The sequence below is a fragment of the Lissotriton vulgaris genome, chromosome 12 (assembly GCF_964263255.1).
Source record: "Lissotriton vulgaris chromosome 12, aLisVul1.2, whole genome shotgun sequence".
Classification (NCBI taxonomy): Eukaryota; Metazoa; Chordata; class Amphibia; order Caudata; family Salamandridae; genus Lissotriton; species Lissotriton vulgaris.
The window spans coordinates 414,047,746-414,064,439 of NC_141700.1; the positions used below are offsets into that span (position 1 = coordinate 414,047,746).

The 16,694-nt window shown below is 43.0% G+C and overlaps 1 protein-coding gene across 1 annotated transcript in view; it reads left to right on the top strand.

The window, feature by feature from the left end:
* The window catches only part of FTO (FTO alpha-ketoglutarate dependent dioxygenase), a 1,722,050-nt gene that overhangs the window by 482,413 nt on the left and 1,222,943 nt on the right, over positions 1-16,694 (top strand). The window lies entirely within an intron of this gene.

Consider the following 16,694-nt stretch of genomic DNA (forward strand, 5'->3'; position numbering starts at 1 on the left):
CTAGAGGATGCTCATCTCTCACCTCGCTGCCAAAACCTGGAACACCCTCCCCTATCACCTACGCACCCCCCGTCACTGACCCACTTCAGGAAGGGACTCAAGTCCTGACTCTTCGACTGACTCTTAGACTGACACCTTCGACTCATATCTGCAGCACAGAACCTGGATACCCTCTTGGATGACATATTAAGTAATACTTGATTGATTGATTGATTGATTGATTGATTGATTGGGAGCCTGCTTGGAGGAGTCATGCTTGTAGATGCAGATGAGTAGTTGACCATTTAAAGGAAAAGAATGTCAAGTGTTTGGAACAAAGGTTTGCATTTAGGAATATGTCATCTGTCTTTCTTCATCTTTCCTTCAGCCACTTGGCTTTTGGATGACAAGAATACTCATGAAAAGGTACAATCAAAAGCACTAATATGCTGATGCCGAGAAAGGGCTAAAAGAGAGTTAGAGAAGGAGAGAGAGAAATAAGTATTCTGTTTTTCCGAGGACAGGTGATCTATCAGATGTTTGAAGAGTCAAAAAAGTCCTGCCTATGTCACTTTGTAGATCATCTTTGGGGTTCTGTGGAGTTTGTTCTTCTCATAACCAACCATTCCATGGGTCATGATCACCTTGGGTGTTGCTTTGACCCAGTCCACATTAATTAGCCCTGTGTTGTTGTTTAGTTTTTTTTAAAGAAGAACTTCACTGCATTTGATACATCTGTGAACTAATCTGATAGTGAAAAAGGATGTTAGATCTTATTTGCCTTTTTCTGGCTCCTGTGTAAATCTTCCCAGTGACATTGATGTTAGACACTACCATTTCCTAATGAATCGATATGGATTTGAAAAGCGCTGCACATCACCTGCAAGGGTATCCATGGGCTGGGATCTTGCCGGGTTTCGTCGAAAACCCAGGTCTTGAGACACTATCTGAATTCCAGGAGGGAGGATTATGTTTGGATTTGCAGGGAAAAGGCCATTCCCACGACTTGCCAGTGAGGTAGGAGAAGGAACGTCCTCCTCTGTTGCTTCAACAGATGCATGAGTGTGAGTGAGGGAGGCGGAGAGCCGGTGTCTGGAGTGTTGGTGGAAGTTCTGGCAGTTGCTAATGTAGCTGATCCTCGGTTGTAGAGGGCCTTGTAGGTGTTTGTCAGCCAGTCCAGGTTTCTGAGGTGGGGGTGATTTGAGTCCCTTTGGGAAGGTCGAGGATGAGTCTGGCAGCTGAGTTCTGTATTGTCTGGAGTCTCTTTAGGAGTTGGGTGTCAGTCCTGTGTAGAGTGTGTTGCAGTAGTCCAGACAGCTGGTGGCTAGGGCTTGAGTGACAGCTTTCCTGGTGTTGACGGGGTGCCATCTGAAGATCTTTCAGAGCATGCGAAGGTTGAGGAAGCAGGCGGAGGTGACTGCGTCTGCTGGCATTTCATGGTAAGTTTGTGTTCCAGGATGATGCCAAGGTTGTGGGCATGGTCTGTCGGTGTGGGTCCAAGTTCGGAGGGCCACCTAGTGTAATTCCATGGCGAGGTGTTGTTCCCAAAAATCAGCACCTCCGTCTTGTCCGTGTTGAGCTTCTGGCAGTTTGTCCTCAACTAATCGGAGATGCTTGTCATGCAGTTGTGGAAGTTGGTCCTGGAGGTGGAGGGGTCTTCTGAAAGCAAATGGATGAGCTGGGTGTTGTCAGCTTTGGATATGATGTTGAGGCCATTGATTCTGACAATTGTGGCCAGGGACATCATGTACATGTTGAACAGGAGCGGGACTGAGGGATGAGCTTTGAGTGACGCTGCAGATGATTCTCTTGGATTCAGAAGTGACAAATGGTAGGCGTATTCTCTGGGTTCGTCCTCTGAGGAAGGATGTGATTCATTTGAAGGCGACTCCCTGGACCCCGATGTGGTGTAGTCTCTTGACAAAGGTGAGGTGGGCTACAGTATCAAATGCTGTGGAGAGGTCGAGGAGGATCGGAACCTCTCTCTCTCCTCAGTTAAGGAAGGACCTGATCTAGTCGGTGGCAGCGATTAGGGCGGTCTCTGTGCTGTGATTGGCGTGGAAGCCGGTTTGGGAGGTGTCCAGTAGGTTGTTGCTTTCTATGTGTTCGGTGAGTTGATGACCTTCTCGAAGACATTGGCGGGGAAGTGGAGCAGAGAAATGGGGGTAGTTCTGGAGTTCAATGGGGTTGGCAAAGGGTTTCTTGAGGAGGGGTCTGACTTCTGCATGTTCGATTGGTCAGGGAAGGTGGCCATGGTGATGCAAGTGTTGAGAATGGTGATGAGTTTGCAGCTGATTTCCTTGCTCCCGATGTTGAAGAGGTGATAGGGCAGTGGTCGGTGGGTGCTCCAGAGTGGATGGAGTTCTTGATGGCTGTGGTGCTCTGTGTGATGAGCTGTTGCCATGCAGTGAGGGGATGGTTGTGTGTGGTGTCCGTTGGTGTGAAGAGGCTGTGGGGTTCGTGATTTGGGGTTCAAAGTTTCTGTGGATGGTGGCTATCTTGTTGTGGATGTTGCCCGCCAGAGAGTTGCAGAGTTCCTGGGAAGGGGAGATCATGTTCTAGGTGGCAGATGGGCAGGAGAACTCTCTGAGGATGTTGAAGAGTTCCTTACTGTGGTTGTAGCTGGCTTAGATGTGGTCCGACAGAGTATAATTTTCATGTATTTCAGGCGTTGATTTGTTGAGGGCTGCCTTTAAGGTGGTAAGTAAGGTTTAAGTAAGGTCTGTGAGATCTTTGCTGGTGTGCCATCATCTTTCTAGGCGTTTGCAGTAGCAGTACATGTTCCTGAGTTCTGGTGTATACCAGTGGACCTGTTTGGTGGATCTCCTGGTCTTGTCTGGCTTGATCGGGGCAACTCTCGGCGCAGTTGGTGATTCAGGCAAAGAAGTTCTTGACTGCCTGTTGCAGGGTCGGGATGGATAGTGTTGAGGGTGTCCGCCCATTGGATCTCTGTCACTTTGTTCCAACTGTGATAGGAGGAGCTGGGAGGCTTGTTAGTAGTGCATTGGGGATCCTGTGATGGTGAAAAGGACAATGGTGTGGTCGGTCTAGGTAAGTTTAGTACTTGACTCTGTCATTGGCAGTGAAGATTGGGTTAGGTGTGTATCCTGTGCTCTGTGTGGGGTTGATGACTAGATGGGTGAGGCTGATGTTTCTCAGGCTTTCCAGGAGGCTAGCATTGTTTGTGGCATTGTTTGTGTCTTTGTGGTTGTCAAAGGTGCAAGCTGAGGTCACTGAGGAAAATGTAGTGTTTGGAGTCGATGGCGACAGGGGTGATGAATTCTGGTATGGCGTTGCAGAAACTGGGGCGTGGTCCTGAGGGTCAGTGTACATGGCAACCATCGCCCGCATTATAAGAGCCCATGGTATCAACATTGTCTCTTATGCAGACGACACTCAAATTATCCTCTCACTCACCAACGCAAACAGCACCACCAGGACTAACTTCACCTCCTGCATGACCAACATGGCCAACTGGATGTGAGAGAATTGCCTTAAACTCAACACGTACAAAACAGAGATCCTGATCTTCGTAAACAAGAGCCCCCAAGGAACTCTTCCTGGTGGTCATCCAAACTAGGTCCTGCACCCACCACCACAGACCATTTCAGAATCAGCTGCATCATCCTAGAAGACAAACTCCCATTGAATAAACAGGTCAATGCTGTGACCACATCCTGCATCTCATTCCCAGAAAGCTTTGTAAGATTTTCAAATGGCATCCAACGCACTGTCACTCAGGCCCTCATAGCCAGGAGGCTTGACTGCAGCCCCACGCTCTACGTCGGCATCTCCAACCTGCTCATGCAAAGACTCCAGACCAGCCGAAATACTGTTGCCTGACTCATCCCAGACGTCCCCAGAAGTGCTCACAACAATCCCTACCTCACTGAACTACATTGGCTACCCTTACAAACACACTGCCAATTCAAGCTGCTCATCCACGCCTACAAAGTTCTCCACAACACCTGACCAGCATAACTCAAAAGATCGACTTCAACTCTGTGAACCTTCCAGACAACTAAGCTGTAACCATCTCACCCTTGCACTGTTTACTCGCATCTGCAGAAGCAAGTCAGGAGGGTGTGCTTCCTCCTTCATCACCTCCACGAACTAGAATGAATTTCCTCAACTGGCCTTCGATCATGCGCCAGTACCTGGATAGCCTGACGGGTTATAAGCTGCGCCATAAAAATCAACATACCATAACATGTAGTAGGCTATACATTCGGGAGCCACCGTCTGACGTAACACAGCCTTCTAATCTTCCTCTGTAGAAGACTATGATATGAAAATCTTTGTCTCCGAGCGTTATCAATGCTATGCTTGTAAAGTGATTTTTTAACAAGAAATGCCTCCAAGACCATCAATCTAAGCATTCTCTAGTGGAAGAAGGAAGCCCAAGTGTTATCTCTTCCAATATCTCTGGCTTAGTCAGTAATTTTTTTTAATGCTTTCAGCTGATAGGTGCCCTTAAATATATCACGCTAAACTGAAAATATTCATGGATTTCTTAGTGACATGAATCAACAGTCTTCTTTTCTTCAATTATAGCTTTTTTCTTTACTTTTTTCAAACTTTTTCAAGAAAACACTGAACATATAATATTTACAATGAAAGACAAAATGACAAAGGACAAAACTTATGCAAATCAAAGATGACAAACGTTACATGACATTACTTGAGTATATACAATGAGGTGTCAAACATTATTCTATTAGAGGGACATTTGCCACTTTAGTCCTCTAATCTGTAGTGCTACACAGTCCTACTTGGCCCTATAATCGTGAGGGGCAGAGCATTAGTTTGTTTCAGAGTATGTTCCTGAATTCCATCTCCTGTAGCGCAGATGAGACAATTTATGATAGCTCTTGGCCCCTTTGTAATAGAGCTAATGCGTTTCGACCTTTGTGTTGGGCCTGTGATGTATTTCAGTGAAGGTCTTCTTCAGGGCTGTAAGCTTAATGGACACTTTGGGTCAGCTTTTTCCTGTGTTCTTTTGGGGCATGTATGAAGTTTCCCTAACAGGGGCACCTGTTGTATTGTGCAGTCCTTGGGGTATATTTTTGTGGAGGCCATCCAGCTGTTCAATTCTGGGGTCCTGCTTGTTTTGTGGCTTCAACCTCCTCTGCAGGGAGACTTTTTTTGGTCGTTTGAGGTTGGGTAATGCAGTGCGGATCCTTCGCCTCAGTCTCTCTTGCCCTCGTCAACCTGCTGCATGCTCCGCTTATTAAGTGAGTCATGCACGTCTTTAGATTCTTCTTTGATAGCTATTGATTCATGGTCAGTGATCATTTTAGCAGGTCTCCTATCAAATATATAGATGAACTCTGTAGTAAAATTAGTTTTGGAAAACAGTGGTTTGCTGTAATTTTATTTTAGATAATGAAATTTCTTACTAGTGGGATGCTTAATCAATCCAAATTAACTATTTTCAAATAAACTATTTCCAGTGTCCGAAGGAATTGAAGTTCCAAAAGATAAACTGATAGACGTATGAGAAAAAAATTCACTTGATTAGAGCGTGCTCAGTCAATGATCACATGGCGTACAAAAAGTGAACAAGTAATAAATGTATAGACATAAAAAGACGCATGACTCGTGACTCCGCAGAATATTTAAATTAGATTGGGTCAGTTAAGTCCATGTATCGTCTGTTATCGATGGCGTTTCAATCTTAGGGTTACGGTGAGGTTATCAGCAGAACGGGAGGTGTTAGTCGAACACTGGAGAAGGGCTAAGGCTCAAGGACAAGGGTGGGAGGAAAAGAAAAGTGTCCCACCAGCTAATAAAATATGGGCAGTGCTGTAGTCATTCAGATAGTCTCGCACAGTAAGGATGTACAGGGACCAAATACATGAGCCTAAAAATTCTGAGGTATTGATAATAAAAGAAAAACACAGACCAGATTCAAGACCAAAAAGTGAATCCAAGGAATAAATTAGGAGCAGCAGCAGAAGAAATCATGCGTACTTCGTATCCTGAAGTTGTGAGTCTCGGGTCGTTGACAAGAGATGATACATACACTCTATTGACTCTCCCTATTTTAAATGAAACTACAAATGTTTCCAATATTTAAATTTGTGTATTTGAATAGGGTCCATTTTACGTGGACTATGCATTCCCCTAGGGTTTGGCCTACAACAGAGTACACAGGGTGCAGGCTTGAGGGTGTACCCAACAGAGGCACTAGTCACAAGGGCTGGTAAAGAGGCAAAACGTTTAAACCTCTGGTGAAATGACTCCACTGGTTAATGTTCACAGAATCTCTTACCATTTCGCAAACAAATAAAAACTTGTTTCTTTCCTACAATCTAACTTTTAGCTGTTCAGATCTCAGTGGCAAATTACTGCCTCCCTCTTTTAGCGCCAGGATGCCTTTTGGGTTACAGTGCGCTGTACAAATTCTGTTTACAATTACAATTAAAATCTCCACCAGCAGCTTCTTGCCTTCCTGTTGGAGGGGGTGCAGTGTCTACAATTCCTGTATCCACACATGGGCCTGATCCAACGGCTTACAAGCAACAGGTACTCTAATACCATATACTCACCTGGGCCCATAAACACACATTCACATAACCTGGTAATAAACCGCTGGGGTCAATTGTTTAGGATTCTCTTACTATTTTAAGATTAGTCACTTCTTATTCTCAACTAATCTTTCACTGATCAAAAAGTTATTTCCTCTGGTCAATGGATCATTAGTTGATCTAGTAGATGGTGAAACAACATAAAATTATCTTCTTACATTTGATGAAATGACCACAGTCTCTGGAAGTATTTTAAATCTTTATCTAAATAAATGTCATGTGAACCACTTACAAAGTACAGTACAGTCTTGTCACTCATAGGAAGGAAGTTTCAATTAATCAATCATTTAACTCATACTTTAAAATTTGCAATGACTTATACTCAGCAAGGAGTAGATAGATGATAAAAGAACATTGGCACATACACAGAAATATAATTACCAAGGATGGTGTGAAAACCAACCCCCTGGCCAAGGAGCTGGGAAGGGTCCCCGGGAAAGATCAGGCGATAAAGGCTTCAGTACAGGAATCGAAACTTGCGTAGCACCCCTCACTGACACTCTCTTCCTCCTCAAGATTCTTTCGCGATTTTCTTCTAAGTAAATTAATTTAAGATAAAGTGGCTCTGCATTCGATTCTTCTTCTGCATCTCTCATCACTCGGACAGCATTCCGATCTCAATGCTCTCAGCATCGACGTCTCTCCGTCTCTTTCTTCTTAACTAACTATGAACTACCTCAATTATACCCTATAATATTCATGTACCTCCCAATAATGTTTTAATATCATGAAACTACTAATTCTGATTGGACAGGCAAGGAGAGGTAATCATCACACCATGCTTATTTTCCAATTTAATCTTTCAGTCCATTGTTAAAAATCCCACCCCTTAATTTTTATTCATACATCTTTTTTTCTCACCCTTATTCACATCATATTTGAAACAAATGTAAAAATTCTCATGTATTTCAATTCATCCAGAGGACTTGGGTACTGGTTCCCAGGGTATGTATCTCTTTTGTCCTTGAACTGTGTTCAAGTATCCCATCACTTCTTTCAGCTCGGTCACACCATGCATGTGCAGAGATCAGGTGGCCAACAGACTTTAGACTCATACGAAAGGCCCAAAATACGCACTAATAAAAGAGTCAAAAAGACATATATGTTGATTTAAAAAATAAATGGTTTCACTGTATACCACCTATCTCTACTCTAATCCCATTCAGTTATTAATGTTTTCCCGCATTAGCATCAGTAAAATAGCTTGTGTTCGTTTTAGCAAAGCAGAGCCTAAGCATGTGAGCTATCAAGCAGCCATTTTAATAGCGTCTGCGCAGGTGCAAGAAATTCCGTCCAAGCGACAGCTCGTCATACTGCTTAGATGCAGCCGACCCATACGCAATAAAGATTTCCCGATAGCAGCCATTTAAGGGTTTCACTCGAGTTACTTATTTAGTAATACACGTAGGCAAGCTTCTCTTTCTTGTATGTTCAAAGTTGTGTATATTAATTTACACAATAATATTAGAAGTTAGATGAGAGGATTGTCTCCGAACAAGTCTCTTTTCTCCGAGTCCTTGCTCCATCAGTCCGTTGTAGGAGAGACGTCTATGGCTCCTATGAAAGTCTACAGTCTAAGCACAGTGGTCCAGGGGAAATACTGAGGTCAAAATGATGTCCACTGGCGACCCCTACACTTTATCCATGCTTTCTGTCACCTCACTGCTCAGATTTTAAAGGCCCAGAAAAGCCAGCTCCCTGGCTCCTTCAAAATAATATGGCCATTCCAATGCGTTGCTGCAGGGCTGACACTGGTGAGATGTGTTCATTGGGTAGGTTAGTCTGGGGGCTACACTTGAACTGTGCAGCGAGGCCATGCAAAAGTTATCAAACTGCAAAAGCAACAAAAAAAAAAATACAAAATAACAACTCATGTTAACGAGTACATTCCTGAGGTGCTGGATTTATGAGGAAACCCCAGGGTAAACTCGAATTGAAATTGCTCCCACTGATTGTAGCCGTGGATTTTATTAGTGCTTTATTGTGAACAGTGCTGATGCCAAGGTGCAGGAAAAGGCGAACAAAATACACACAGTTAACCCACAAGGGTTACCTCGCCTTATAACACCAGAGATGCATTGCATTAGACGTGCCTTAAAACAGCGCTGTTCGCAGCTTTTGCTGACTTTTCCTCTCTCCACGAAATTAGGTTACGATTTATCTGAACTGAGCAGAAAATATGAAAGTCCCTCAAAGACGTTTAGTATTGATTTTTGCCGGTATATATGCTGGGTCTCTTTTTCTCATTTGTGTACCCTTTGATGGAAGCGCCCCAAGCAGTACACAGATCCCGACCCCGAGCTGCAGGGCAGAAAGTAACACAGCCTTTTAATTAGCGCGCGCCACGTCCCGCATTTAAGCACACCTAAACCCGGCTGACGGACATTTTATGTCATTGACGCGGTCCAAAATAATAACAATAACATTATTTCTGAGGCTGCAAATTGATGAATGACCTACGTGTTCGGGAGTCAGGTGGTCACCTCCCCCAAAACGACATACACTGTATAATGAAAGTTGTACATCTGTTCGCAGTGCTTTTTTTCTAAATAATTTCAAGTATACTACCGAATCCTGTGTATTGCATTGGTGAATGCGGACAGTGTTGTTGCATTTGCATCAATCTGTAGGAAAAATGTATTTTTGTGTTCCACATTTTTTCGTCTATTGGTTTGTTTGAAATCTTTGTGGCGTGTAATACTCCAAAAATAGAAAATGAGCTTAAATTACAAAAGTTCTTTTATCACACCTAAGAATAGCTTGCGATGCAATAAAATAATTTAAAATTACACGTGGTGATTGACAGGATGGGTAGAATTTGCATAATGCACTCGCCCTATGTTTACTGATACAGGTGGGAGAGGAGTTGATCCAGGGGTGTGCACATAGGAAATCCTCTAAGCTCCCAAATTTGTAGGCAGTGGCAAACATTTTGCTACAATAGTTTACCACTCTTAAAACGCTGTAAAAATACAATTTTCAAAGCAGAAATAAGCACATTTGTAGCGGGTAGGAAAGGAATGTATGCATGCATTAACGGGAGTGTAAGGGAAGAGGGTTCTTCACAAGGAAATAAAACCCTGAGGGTGAAAAGGCCATTTTTATATTTGTATTCATTGAATTGCGTAAATTCCTATTTGTGTGAACAAGGCAGTTTATGTACAAATTGGAATTATGAGTTGTGTGAACAAGGCTGATTGTGCACACGGAATTGTGAGTTGTGTGGTATTCATGTATGCTCCACAATTTTATCTGGACATATTTCACCTGGAAGAAAAAAACATGGCAAAATTGTCTGAGTTAAAATTGTCGGACAAAATGCCTTCTCTGGACTGCCTACGCTGTACTAAAAATCTGCTGAGAAAGATTTCCAACTTATCAAAGTTGTTTTTGTGACTAGACCTCATGTTATGAAGGCTTTTATCATCTACTAACTTCTTGAGTGGAGAAATTATGCTGCAAGTATTCTTAGCTCAAAAAGTAATGATTGCGGTTGGCTTGAAACAGCACTGGCCATTGTATATGTTGTACTTACTGCATATGCTGTCTTAGATTCTACGGCGACAGGAGTAACGTGCATTCTCAGAATGTTGATGTTCAAGAGTTGGAATTGTTAATGTCAGTTACTGCTGGACCTGGTGATGTGTGGACCTGCCAGCTTTGTAGTCTCTGGAAATAAAATACTTAAACTACATCGAGTTGTAGTGACTTACTACACAATTTATGGCAATGATTTGACTACACAACAGAACCCCAAAGCGTGAGCCAACCTCAAGCACGCCTCAACACGCGTAAGTATCTCAGAACGCTGTGAACTTTATAACACTACAGCTTTCACCTCATTTTCAAGTGTTACCGCTTTTTGTTCCTACCTCTTTTCACATTGTTCCGATTCTGGAGTTGTTCTCCTCATGGAGTTGTTTGGATTTGTCTGTCCTGAATTCTGCATCACACTGGCTGCATCACTACCGGATCTCAACAAAGTCCAAACGTATTCTAGACAAAGCCACTGCTACCGTTGTTTCTTCCTGTTTTCTTCCTCTGTTAAGCAGACGCCGTGCCCTGGGGTCAATGTCTACATATTTGACCATCCTTTTTTGGTATTTTAGGCCTTTTGCCGTTTCTGCTCGCGCCCCAGCTTTCGTCTCGCGCAAGTGTCTGCCTCTCACGCAAGGCGCAAGCGCACACGTCTGATGAAGCTACGCATGCTTCAATAAATGCTAAAAACAACAGTTGATGGACAGAATGCAGAACAATGTCATACATTCACCCCAGTACAGAGATCTGGGCCTAAATCCATCGTTTTTTTGCTCACCATGCCATTTCATTTTGAACCTAGCCATATGCAAATCAGTCTTGACCCTGTGCCCTATGGGAACAGTCCAGCCCGAACTGCCAAACCAGGTCCTCCCTGGACTGGAAACAAGCATCCTAGGACTGGTTTCGGGCTTTCAGCCCTCATCAGCCAGTATAGCCTGATTCCAGTGGCATGGAGAACACGGGACTCATATCTGAGCATACCCGTCCCACTCGGGATGACAAATTCAAAAACAACAGCTGATAGTCAGAATGGAGAACAATGTCATACATTCACCCCCGTACAGAGATCTGGGCCTAAATCCATCGTTTTTTTGCTCACCATGCCATTTCCAGTTTGAACCTAGCCATATGCAAATCGGTCTTGACCATGTGGCCCATGGGAACAGTCCAGTATGAACTGCCAAACCAGGTCCTCCCTGGACTGGAAACAAGAATCCTAGGACCGGTTTCGGGCTTTCAGCTCTCATCAGCCAGGATAGCTTGATTCGCTTGCCATCAATTTCCTTACGTACGTGTATCAAGAGGGAGAGCGAGGACCAGATAGCTAGTCCAGATCCCCGGTTTATATGTCAATTAATCAAAAAGAGACTAGCTAAGAATGGGGTTGACATGATTTTTATATTTGAAAGATCATAGTGACTCAGTTTTGTTTTGTCAAGGGGTGGTGGCACCTGCTGGGTGTCCTTTAAAAGCCCTCACCCACCAACCTAGTTGGTGGCATGCTTCATCATCGGGCCCACCCAGTGACACCTAGCGTGTCCCGGGTGTGCTACGACGCCTGGTTACAGCGGAGCAGGTATGTCACTGTGTGTGCGGTGAAGGGTGATAAGTTTGTGAGTTTAAAACGGCTTGGCGGGGGTCCCAGTACCCTGAGGGTAAAGACACTTTATTACCTGGGCCTCCGTCAGCGGTTAAAAATAAGGCTGTGGGACGTTAGAGGCGAGTTACGACCTCCCACGTCCTTTAGAGTGTCAACATGTTTCAGCCAGTGCCTTATCAATATGCTGGCTTTCTTCAGGACTGATAAAAAGGTGTGTGCAATTAAAACTAGTGGGTGTGTGGAGCAGGCTATGTGTCTACACGCCCTAAAGTGTATCTATGTGTGAGAGGGGGGATTCCCTTCTCAAGATCACGCTAGTTTTAAGTTGTTTTCTCTTCAAGGTTATTGAAGTGGCAAGGGGTTGGCCAGGATTTCTGGCCAGCGCCGGCTTTGGACCTGTTGTGCCTCCTTCGCAGAACCGGTTCTGCAAAGGAGGCACAACAGGTCCAAAGCCGGCGCTGGCCAGAAATCCTGGCCAACCCCTTGCCACTTCAATAACCTTGAAGAGAAAACAACTTAAAACTAGCGTGATCTTGAGAAGGGAATCCCCCCTCTCACACATAGATACACTTTAGGGCGTGTAGACACATAGCCTGCTCCACACACCCACTAGTTTTAATTGCACACACCTTTTTATCAGTCCTGAAGAAAGCCAACATATTGATAAGGCACTGGCTGAAACATGTTGACACTCTAAAGGACGTGGGAGGTCGTAACTCGCCTCTAACGTCCCACAGCCTTATTTTTAACCGCTGACGGAGGCCCAGGTAATAAAGTGTCTTTACCCTCAGGGTACTGGGACCCCCGCCAAGCCGTTTTAAACTCACAAACTTATCACACTTCACCGCACACACATTGACATACCTGCTCCGCTGTAACCAGGCGTCGTAGCACACCCGGGACACGCTAGGTGTCACTGGGTGGGCCCGATGATGAAGCATGCCACCAACTAGGTTGGTGGGTGAGGGCTTCTAAAGGACACCCAGCAGGTGCCACCACCCCTTGACAAAACAAAACTGAGTCACTATGATCTTTCAAATATAAAAATCATGTCAACCCCATTCTTAGCTAGTCTCTTTTTGATTAATTGACATCAATTTCCTTAGACATTCATTACCATAATAACGCTACCCTGTGGCTATGCCTTTCTGCTGAGTACGTGAGGATCACGAGTCCCGGTGATTCGCACACCTATTTCCTCATACTTCTTGGATATTTGTACGTTATTCTAAACGTGGATCTCAGTGATTCACACACTTTCAGCCTGCCATTTTTAGATATTGTTTATTAGTCTAAACGTGGATCTCAGTGATTCATACACTTTCACCCTGTCATTTTGGGATATTTGTTTAGTAGTCTAAACGTGGATCTCAGTGATTAACACACTTTCACCCTGCCATTTTCCTTTTGGGATCAGTGATCCAAATGCACGTTTAACTTTGAATGTACTTTAACAAACAATTTTTTTAATTGTCAAATCTATTTGCACATTTCTTTTCTCACACATTTTCAAATTATCTTTGGCATTTCTACTGTGGTGTTCAAGTTTATTTACCTCCATATTACAGTACAAGTTATTTCAACACTACTATTTATATTACTATTGTTATAATTCACTGATATGTGTACTATGCAAGCTGTTACTCTACCCCCATCTTTCCTAGACATTCCTTGTGAATCATCTGTTAAACGGGAGGTCTGGTTTGATGCGGTTGAAATGTATTTAGGAGCCATTGGCGCTCTTAGATTTAGCGCTGAAAGAAAGAAGTGTTTATTGCTCCACGCGTTAGGTTTTGAGGGCAGGTCAATTTTTAAACATTTACCTGACATACCTCCAGAGGCCGGAGAAAATATGGACGAATATCAAGAAACTGTACGCAAACTTAAAACTAGGTTCGACAAACAGCCAAGTCTTATGGTTTTGAGACATAAGTTCTTCAAGAGAAAACAATCTGAAGGAGAAGATGTTGATTCTTATGTGTCTGTTTTAAGAAGATTAGCATCGGTCTGTATATATGAAAATTTCACTGACCAGCTTATCAGGGATCAATTCGTTTGTCAATGCAAGGATGAGCATATTAGGCAGAAACATTTTGCCATGTGTTATCCTTCACTTGATGAAACCATCAAAGTAGCTAAGAGTATTGAGATTTCACAGGTCTCGTTGAAAGAACTCCATGACAACCCATCGGAAAGTGTGAATGTGGTTGTGGGAAGCAATAAACCGAAACAACGGTTTGTCAAGAATAGTGGGTCCAATGTGACCAAACATAAAGTAGACATTGGTATACCTAACAATATTTGCGGGTTGAAAATACTCCACACTCTGAAGGTGGTAGATGTCCTGCTGCAAATGTTATGTGCATTTTTTGCAAAAATGGGCCATTTTGCTTAGGTCTGTCTTAAGAGGAACCTGCAAAAGAAACCATACCGTGTGTGGTAGTCTGAAGAGGGCTCTGATTAAGAAATCATTTCTGTAGTCATTTAGGATGACAATCCCTCGAACTAAGTGTTGAGTGAACCTGTTGCAAGGGATCCTTCTTCATGTGTCGATCCTATTGTAGAAGTGTGTGTTGGGGACAAAAAACTCAACTTGTTGGTAGATTCTGGTGCCATGATCACCATGATAACCCATAAATTATTTGTTGAGACATGGGGTAACAAGGAATTATTTCCACCTGGTCATTCTCCCGTCTCATATGAAGGGCGCAAAATAGAACTCCTTGGTTTCATTGAAGATATTTTGATGTTTAGAGGGAGAAGGATCAGAGGCCAAATGTATGTTGCTGTCTGGGGACTTAACATTCTTGGGTGATTCCATCAGGGATTGTTTGTGATGATACTCAAGCCAGGCACCAAAGAACAAGTGATGTTAGTCACTTGTGAAGAAGAATGCACAAAGTGGAAAGGAGAATTTCCCACTGATTTCGGCGACACACATGGGAAAATATCTTGCTTCAGACACAAGATTATTGTTAGAGACGGAGTTACTCGAGTGAAGCACAAGCTCAGAGGTGTCCCTTTCAGTGTAAGAGACAATCTCAACAAAGAACTCAAGAGTCTATGTGACAAGGGTATCATAGAGCCCACAGAATCATTGTCAAGAATCAGTACCTGGAATTCCAGATTCCGTGGGAGCGTCTGGCCGAAGAGTGAAGCTTAATTCCCAACTCCCCTACACCCCTGACCCAGAGGACTCCTGACTCAGAGATGAGGGGGAAAGGGGAAGTGGGAGAAAAAACAGAGAGACTGCCACACTGGTGTCTTCACCTCAATTCTTCTGCTATGAGATGCGTCACCTGAAACAACAAGCAGATTATTACTATAGTTCTAATAAACCTGACTAGAGATTTTATTCATTCATTCATTCATTTCAATCTTTATTTCGGCATGAATACCATAAAAGAACGATTACATAGATAAAATAAAACATTTCTTTAAAAATGCACAACATGCTATATAAATTCATTCGATTTTCATGTCGATTCTAAAAATAAAGGTCAAGAAGTTTGAAACATTCATAATAACTATTCAATCTTGGTGGAGACAGTTATGGGCGACAGGAATAAAATTTCATCAATTGTCCCTCTGTTGTTAATAAGCGGCAATTTTGGCATATCAACTTTTTACAATTTATAACCCAATTTTCTTCTTTTGAAAAAAATACTATGCAAGAATCTGCTAACACTAAATACAATAGGTTGGCTAGTGTTAGACAAAAGAATCCTTAAAGCCTGAGAACATGATCTTACACCTAATGTTAAACATATTGGTTTAATCCATCTTTTTCTAGCCTGAGCATATGCTGGGCAGAAGAAGAGGATATGTAACTCATTTTCTTTTTGATTACATCCACACATGGTACATAATTCATCTTCTACATGGTTTGCCGAGTTTACACCACCAGACCAACGAGCTAATGTTGAGCCGATTTGGAGATTGCCATATCTGAATTTCAGAAATAGGGTCTTTGCTAAAGGTGGTTCTATTTCATCCAAAAAGGTCTCGAAGAATGGGTCATCTTTAAAGGTAAGGAACCTTGTTACAAGTGACCCACTAGATGAAGCGTTTTTGGTCATATTCGTAATGTACGACCAAAAGCACTTTTTTACCATAGTTTTTGAATGAGGTGGAAGTAGATCTGGATGTTCCCAGTAATACGTCAGACCTAGTAAGGTAAGCCAGAATTTAACATGTTTAAACCAGGATATCACCTTGAAGCTATCAAGCTCCATGATTTCTATGAGCCCATCTCTATATACTTGCAGCTCGGGTACACGCCACAGCCTGATCCACAACAATAAAGGACGTAGAATAATATGATGGTCCGTTCTACGAAAGTTTAAATCAAGCTGAAGTGGGACCAGAGGAGTACTTCTAGGGACTCTGACCAAACTTCTCAAGAAGTTATTGTCCAAGACCCTGAAAGTATCTTTAGACCCTGGGCCCCAGATTTCTGAACCGTATAGCACTGCAGGTTGAACCTTAAATTTAAAAAGCTCAACTGCAGGAGACACGGCCTTGCTGGTACTTTGGCCTTGCTCTCTAAGAATAGGTTTTGTGTTCTGACTAAACATCATCTTACATTTTTCCAATTGGGCTTTCCATGAAAAATTGGAGTCCAATGTTACCCCCAGATATCCAAAATACGGGACTGATTCCAGTTTTAATCCATTTAAAGTTAGACAACCCTTGTCAATTTTAGTTGGATTTAGGACCATACACTTTGTCTTTTTCCCATTTATCTCCAATCCTTTCTTATTGCAATAATCGTTGAAAGAATTTAAGAGAGCTTGGAGACCTTTTTTTGTCTGGGAAATCAAAATGGTATCGTCCGCGAACAATAGGGAAGTAACTTTTTCGCCATTCAACTTGGGAGAGTCATTTTTGCATCCCTCCAAGTATAAAGGAATGTCATTCACGAATAGCGAAAACAATGTGGGGGCCAGTACACACCCCTGGCGCACACCACGTTCGATGGGGAT